Genomic DNA, 8,104 nt, shown 5'->3' on the forward strand with positions numbered 1-8,104 from the left:
ATACTGATACACACACTTTCCTTTGGTTCTGGAGGTCAGGAGAAATGATCTTCCTATTCCTATTCTTCTTCTTCTTGTTATTATCATCATTACTTATGTATTGATTTATTGGCCAAACACAGCAAACCATAGGCCTAGTTTGCGTCAGTTTGACATGGTAAGTATATGTAAACACCAAACATGGAGTATAATACAAACTCCTCCTTTTCATTGCTTAGTGTCTACTCTTTGTATATCGATGCAAGAGCCATCTCATCGCTCCACTGGTCCCCGCGCCCCCGCCCCCCAACACACGCACACACACACACACACACACACACCACTTTCACCTCCCCTTCCCATGCGTTCCTCACCCTATCCAGTAGTACCTCACCCGTGAGTGAGTTATCTTTTTCTTGATAGGCAAATGTTCTCTTCTTGTTCTAGATAGAGTCAAAGCACGCGCGCGCGTGTCAGTGTGTGTGTGTGTGTGTGTGTGTGTGCGTGTGTGTATGTGTGTGTGTGTGCGTGTGTTGGGGGGTGCGGGGGAGGGTGGGACATGCTTGGGAAGATTTGACAAGGGGGGGGGGGGGGGGGGGGTGTTGGGAGGCGATACACATTATGCTTGTTTCGAGCCTCCATTTTTTTTTTTTTTTCTTTCTTTCTTTCGAAGTCTCAAACGAGGGAACCAAAAGCGTGTTGCTGTTTCCATGTGTTATTTGCGAACTCAGTTCAAGGAGCCAACGGTTATCTCTTCGCAACTGGTAGAGTTGACGTGGCGGGCGACCCCACCACCCCTAGCCCTGCCCTGCGTGTCATTCCTGTGCCCCAGCCGTGTTCCGGAACAGGCCCAGATAGCTGGCTCCGTACAACTTAGTTCAACTTGAAGGGTTGAGAAATGTACCGATTAGATTGGCAATGGCCAAGTCTAGGGGTGCTCTTTTCGCACTTTTGTCGCACGGTATACATCTCTGTCTCTCCGTCTCCCTCTCTCTCTCTCTCTCTCTCTTCCATCCTTTGATTTACTGTTAGCTGTTTAACTTCCACCATCTCCACCTCACAGTCCTTGCTCTCTGCTTTTCTTCTCCACCCTGACTAAGCGCTGGGTTGGGTTGCGCTGCTGGTCAGGCATCTGCTTGGCAGATGTGGTGTAGCGTATATGGATTTGTCCGAACGCAGGGACGCCTCCTTGAGCTACTGAAACTACTGAAACTTCTCCACCCCCAGCCTCGCTCCCCCCCCCCGCCCCCCCTCCCCTACGCCCGTCCCTCCATCTCTCGACTGCTTCCTTCCTTCCTTCCATCCCTCGCTCTCCGGTACTATATAAACCTTCTCTTCTTTTTAGCTGCTCGTATCAGTGTTCAGCATGGACACGTTTCGGGTTACAGGTGAAATGTAATCTTGAAATTAGACCGCTCTCTCTCTCTCTCTCTCTCTGTTTCTGTCTCTTGTTTTTCTCTCTGTCTTGTCTTTCTCGAGCTCTGTATCTTTGTCTTTGTCTCTCTCCCTCTCTCTCTCTCTCTTTCTCCCTGCCCCGCCCTCCCTCTCTTCTCAGTTTATCTCTCCTTCTGCCTCCCTGCCTCTTTCTCCTCTCTCTCTCTCTCTCCCTCCATGCCTCTCCCTCTCTGTCTCTCCCTGTCCCTCCCTCTCCTTCCTCCTCTCTCCCCCTTCCCTCCTCTCTCCCTCCCCCTTCTTATCCCCCTCCCTCCAGGAAACTGTTGCCCTCCGATCCATCTGCTGCTGTTGTTGCTATTGTTCCTACCTACGTGGTGTAGCTGCTACTGTCAGTGCTACTGTCCATTACTGCTGTTGGCTGTGTTGCTGCTGCTGCTTTTGCTTGTAGTACATCTGTTAATTATTCTTGGGAATGAGATGTCTGTTGCTGTATAGACTAAAGGAGAAACTTTTTTGGGCGAAGGTTATTTGTATTCGCTGATTTCCAGAGCTACCTTCTTCACCACGAACGATGCTGAAAACGATGACACTTCCGTTGTTGTTGTCATGACAACTAGTCAACCAACCAGCTAACCAACTACCAACCAGTTTACCAACCTGAACCAACCGACTCACAAACCAACCAGCTAACCAACTACCAACCACTTTACCAACCAACCTACTCATAAACCAACCAACCAATCAACCAGCCAACCTACTTACATACCAACCAACCACCAACCAGTTTACCAACCAACCAAGTACCAACCAGTTTACCAACCAACCTACTCACATACCAACCAACAACCAACCAACCTACTCACAGACCAACCAGCAACCAACCAACCTACTCACATACCAACCAACATACCAACCAACCAAGTACCAACCAGTTTACCAACCAACCTACTCACATACCAACCAACCTACTCACAGACCAACCAACAACCAACCAACCTACTCACAGACCAACCAACAACCAACCAACCAACCTACTCACATACCAACCAGCAACCAACCAACCTACTCATATACCAACCAACAACCAACCAACCAACCTACTCACAGACCAACCAACAACCAACCAACCTACTCACAGACCAACCAACAACCAACCAACCTACTCACATACCAACAACCAACCAACCTACTCACAGACCAAGCAACCAGTCAGCCAGTTGAACCAACCAACCAACCAACCAAACAAGCTACTCAAACCAGCCAACCAACCAGTTAACTTAACAACCAGTTAACCAGCCAACCAACCAAGCTGCTCAAACCAACCAACCAACCAACCAAGCAAGCATCCTGCTTGAAGTGACACAGGACCATGTCTCTAGCCTGTATGTACGGCGAGGCCGTCAAGTCCATTCTCATCTAACAGCTCTGCCCCCTGAACTGTACGTGTCAGCCTGTCGGACAAGTTAGGTTTGCACTGCCTCCCTCTTCACTCAGGAGGAGTCCGACTTGCAAAGAGTGGGGGGGCTTGATGATGGTGGTCTTTGTCTTTATTTTGTCTGTTGCTCTCTCTCTGTCTCTGTCTTTTTTTTCTTTCTTTTTTTTTCCTTTTTCTTCTTTTTTTGTTGTTTCTCTCTCTCTGTCTCTCTCTCTTTCATGAAATAAAAAAAAATGTTTCGTTTCGTTTCTCTCTCTCTCTCATGAAATAAAAATTTGTTTCGTTTCTCTCTCTCTCTCTCTCTCTCTCTCTCTCCCCCCCCCCCCTCCACGTTCTCTGCATTTTTACTCTATATTTCATTATATGCATCTCTCTCGCTCTCAGTCAATCTCAAGTTATATGTATTTTCTCTCTGTTTCACTCTATCTGCACCTCTCTCTCTCCCTCTCTTGTTCTCTCTCTCTCTCCCTCAGTCTGTCTCAGTTTGTCTGCATGTTATCTCTGTTTCACTTTCTCTCTCTCTCTATCTCTCTCTCTCTCCCCTCTCCACCTACAGCGGGGTACGTACTTAGTGTCTAAAATCAGCTGTTGTTTGGAAAAGAGGAGGAAAAAAAAAACAACAAGAAATGACTTACCTCCGGTTGTTTGTCTCTCTTCTTTCTCTCTCTCTCTTTCACTCCTGTCTTCTCTCCATGTCTTCCTTCCTTCCTTCCCTCTCTCTCTCTCTCTCTCTCCTCCTCCATCCCCGTTCATCCCACCTGTGGAGTGAGGCGGCTTCTCCGTCTGTCGACCTTTCCTTCTCGAATCACGTCACGTCTCCCCCTGTCCCCCTTCCTGCTCCTCCTCCTCCTCCTCGTCTCGTACCCTCCTCCTCCCCCTCTTCCTCCTTCTAGCTATAGGTACACGTACAGTAACTTGGTCTAGGAGGTGGGCTGGCCTTGAGTCCATAATTCACTTTTTTGCCATATGTATGTAGAAATACCATACACCCTTTTCCCTACAAACTTGGTCCGAGCTAAGCGCTGGTTGGTCAACTGTGCGTTTCTGACGTGTTAGCGCAAGAAGGTGGGGCCGGGCGGAGGGGGAGTGACAATGGTCGACGGTCTTGCTGCCCGATAGCTCGCGCGTGTATAAGTGCATATATATATATACATGTATATATATACCACCACTGTCACCATCACCATCACAACACCACCACCACCACCACCACCACTGAAAAGATTGCCAGGTGTTTTTTTCTGGGCTGTTTGTAGAACTTTGTCCATTGCTTCGTAGAAACGAGCGCGGGAAGACACAGGAGAGAGTTGGTGCACGGTCTCTTTGCTGTCAGTGCATTTGGGTTGGGTTTTGTTTGTTTTGTGCACGCGCAAAGTTGAGCGATCTTTGAAGAAGCTTGTGTGACGACTGTTTCCTCGAGCTAGACAGCTACGAAATTAGTTAGCTGTGAGCGACGTTGACGACAACGAAGACGACGACGACGACGATAATTTTGTTCCTTGCAAATTGTAGTCTGTGTCTTTTCAACGACACACAACCTGAATGTGAGCTCTTGACGAAAAGCTTGATTCGAAAGGGCCAGTGGGGTTGCAGTGGTTGGACTTGTCGCGCTGTTGTGTGGTGTGTGTGTGTGTGTGTGTGTGTGCCTGTGCCGTTTGCTAGTTGCATTTTTTTTCCTTTTTCTTCTTCTTCTTCTTCTTTTATTTGTGCCTTTGCTCTCTCCCTTTCATCCCTTCTGTGTGACCGGGTTGTGTGTGTGAGTGTGTGCGACCGAGAGCTAGGAGTGTGGTTTGGGTTGAAGAGAATGATGATGCTACGCCGACTGCTGGTGTGTCAGTGTTGGGGGGGGGGGCATGGCTTAGTGCAGCAAGCTTGCTATCCGCTGTAGCTGCTCTATAGCTATCGCTGCTAGTGCTGCACTGAGCTAAGTTGATTGTAGCAGTATTGCTGGCTAGCAAAGTGGTGGTGGTGGTGGTGGTAGTAGGGGTGGGGGTGTGGGGGCGCGGTGTGGATTTGCCCGTTGACTGCATGCAGCAGCGTCGTTCATTGTCATCGTCGTCGCTTGTGGTTTGGCAAGAGTTTTCTGAGTCTGTGCTGTGCTGTGCTGTGCTGTGCTCGTGCTTGTTCGTGCTCGTGCTCGTGCTTGTGATTTGCTGCTGCACACATGGAGTGCTTTTTGTTGTGCGGACTTGATTTGCGGGGGACACTACTGTGATTGAGAGCGAAGGATTTGAGAGCGAAGGATTAGGAGGGGAAAAAAAAAGAAAAAAAAAAGTCTTCCGCATGTGGTTGTGAAACTGGAGAGACAAGAGAAGTGGTGATAATTTATATTTTATATTTTTGTTGTTCTTTGTTATTTATTTATTTATTTTTATTTGTTTGTTGAAGTGAAGGTGATGTAAATGTGGTTTTCAGTGACGCAGTGACAAGCGTAGATGTTACTTTTATTTTCAGCGAAGATGCAGCAGGATAGAGGAGGGCTTGAATTTAACTGATTCAGTTTTTAGTGCTTATAAAAAGTCTGTTTTTATGCTTTTCCCGCTTACAGAAAATAGAAAATTCCAACAATGAAATCAATATCCACGAAATCGGATCTTTACAGCAAAAAGATATACACGTATGAATATAGTTTACTTGTTCTCACTGTGAAACTACTGAAAGGAAAAAAAACCCGCCGCAGTGTGTGTGTGTGTGTGTCCGGGCATGTGTGTGTGTGTACGTGCGTGCGTGCGTGCGTGCGTGCATGCGTGCATGCATGCGTGGTGAGTGCGTGCATGCGTGCGACAACACCCATCGCTGTGTGCTTGTGTGTGTGTGTGTGTGTGTGCGCGCGCGCGCGCGCGACAGCACCCACTGCAGTGTGCATGTGTGATTGCGTGTGTATGTGCACGCGCGAGCGCGCGCGACCAGCGCCCCTCCGTGTGGTTGTGTGTATGTATGTCCATGTGTGTGTGTGTGTGTGTATGTGTGTGAGAGAGAGAGAGAGAGAGAGAGATCCTGGGCCAGACTTCAGCAGCCCCAATATATAAATGTCGTTCGTTGGTTCGTTAGTACTAATGGTAGTGTATAGCAAGAAAGAGAGAGAGAGAGGGGGATGGGGGGGGGGGGGGGGGGGCAGTGCAAAGTAAGCGACACAGCCAGACATAATGGGTCACTTTTTTTCCCTTCTTTTTCTTAGCTAAGTGCTGAGCACTGCCATGCCCTCTGCTCGCTCCCCCTCCTCCCCCCCACCCCCCACACACCCAACCCCTCCTAGCATCCCTGACCTCTCCCTGCTCACTCACCCACCCACCTCCCTCTCTTGTGTTTCCTGATAGGGAGGCCCCACAGCTTTGCAGATTCATGAACTAACTGAACTCCTTTCCTGTGAATCCTTCCCTGTTTTCACCGTCTGTTCGAAACTGGACCACGTTAACGACCTCCGTAGCTCAAAAGGCGAAGCGGTTTTTTTTTTTTTTTTAATTATTATTATTTTATATATATATATAAGTTGGTTGGTTTGTTTTTTTGTCCGGGCCGTTCATCGGGTTGAAAACGCAGCGACAGTATTGGGTTTGTGTAATACAATACAGGCGAATACTTAAGTAACTGCTGTTGTTGTTGTTGTTGTTGCTGTCAAAATGATGTTTATCAGTTCATCCTGATGGTGATTATTATTATTATTAACATAATTTATGTTAATGGTGATCATCAGAGTGATGATTGTTGTTGGTTTAGCGAACTGGGCATTGAGAAAAGGAATAAAACTGCATGGAAATATATGTCGTCATATTATTATTTTGTTGGGGTGGGGGGTGGTTGTTGGGGACATGTGATGATGGCACGATGTTGGAGAAATGGGGGTGGAAGGGTGCGTGGGGTGGGGGGGGGGGATGTAGGGGGGACGTAACAGGTTAAGATGACATGCGTTAATGTGGATTATGTACGCGCACATACATATATAGAACATGTAGACGGAGATGCAGAAACGTGTGGTTTGTGTGGATGGGGGTTTTGTAGGAGGAGGGGGCGGCGGCATGCCATGTCGTGTTGTTGCCGCAGCTGCGACGTTGTTGGTAATTGTTGTTGTTTGTTGTTGTTGTTGTTTGTTTATGTGTCATTTTTGTCGTGTAATAATCATTATGAGTTCCATGGAATATCCCGCTCTGTTTCTTTGATCTTGCTTGTATATATATATATATATATATATATATATATATATATATATATATAATGTATTGTATTCAGTATCCCGTCAGAACGTTTCGTCTGAAAGAAGATTCTGTCTATCTATCTATTTATTTATCTATCTATTAGCTGATCATTGAAGGTGGTGGATAGGGAAGTGATAATGATATCCTGGTTCTGGTTTCGATTCTTAGTCTCTGTCACTCGCACGCACGGACACATGCACACACACACACACACACACACACACACACATACGCGCACACACGTAGCAGAAGCACACACAATCACGTGTACACACAGGCACACTCACACTCACACACACACACACACACACACACACACACAGGTTCACGTGCCCCCTCCTCCATGCTTCCCTTAACCCCTTCCCCCCCCTCCTCCTGTCACACACACACAAAAAAAGTCCAACACGATGTGGAAAAATCCCATTGTCACTCACTGTTATTCAACACCACGAGAGAAAAAATAAATAAAAATAACGGCCGCCACATGCAACGAGGAAGTTCTCTTCTGATTCTATCATTATTGTTTTTTTTCCCTGTCCATTCAGTGGCTGGTTGAGTGTCCTGCATGAAATGCACTCAAAAACACAAAATAACTAAATGAAAAGAAAAGAAAGAATTGTGTGTGTGTGTGTGAGCGCGCGCGCGTGCGTGCGTGCAAACGCGTATACGTACTTTGTGTGTGTGTGTGTGTGTGTGTGAGAGAGAGAGAGAGAGAGAAGGCGGGTACTGTTGTGGGACCAGGAACAAGATAATATGAAGTCAACCTGCGGCAGATAATGTTTTGTATAACTATTATTTGTGTGTGTGTGTGTGTGCTTTTATGTTTTTTGTTGTTGTTGTTTTTTGTGTGTGTTATGTTTTTGTGTGTGTTTTTTTTAAACAACTTTTTCAGACACGAAGGCCTACGTGAGAAACTGCATGACTGGCGTCGGGAGGAGAGAGACGGGGGTGGGGGTGGGGTGTGTGTGTGTGGGGGGGGGGGGGGGGGGGGGGTAGAGAGAGTCAAGAAAGGTAGGAAGTGTTGATGTAGCAGTTACGAAATCGAACTTATGTAAAAAGAAAAATAGACAAAATAATAATAGAATAATGAGAAGAAAATAAA

The 8,104-nt window shown here is 47.0% G+C and overlaps 1 protein-coding gene and 2 long non-coding RNA genes across 17 annotated transcripts in view; 1 reads left to right on the plus strand and 2 right to left on the minus strand.

Moving 5' to 3' along the window:
- The window catches only part of LOC143284962 (putative adenosylhomocysteinase 3), a 339,921-nt gene that overhangs the window by 163,553 nt on the left and 168,264 nt on the right, over positions 1-8,104 (minus strand). The gene's annotated exons all lie outside the window — the stretch shown is intronic.
- The window catches only part of LOC143284515 (uncharacterized), a 137,763-nt gene that overhangs the window by 65,845 nt on the left and 63,814 nt on the right, over positions 1-8,104 (minus strand). The gene's annotated exons all lie outside the window — the stretch shown is intronic.
- The window catches only part of LOC143284514 (uncharacterized), a 106,226-nt gene that overhangs the window by 61,571 nt on the left and 36,551 nt on the right, over positions 1-8,104 (plus strand). For 2 of the 12 annotated variants that reach the window (XR_013055548.1, XR_013055555.1), the window contains exon 1: positions 4,158-4,353. The exons of 1 other annotated variant lie outside the window; for it this stretch is intronic. This is a non-coding gene — a long non-coding RNA (uncharacterized LOC143284514). 9 more of the 12 variants (XR_013055545.1, XR_013055554.1, XR_013055549.1 and 6 more) reach the window with 8 other exon arrangements.

This window comes from Babylonia areolata, chromosome 8 (assembly GCF_041734735.1).
Source record: "Babylonia areolata isolate BAREFJ2019XMU chromosome 8, ASM4173473v1, whole genome shotgun sequence".
Taxonomy (NCBI): Eukaryota; Metazoa; Mollusca; class Gastropoda; order Neogastropoda; family Buccinidae; genus Babylonia; species Babylonia areolata.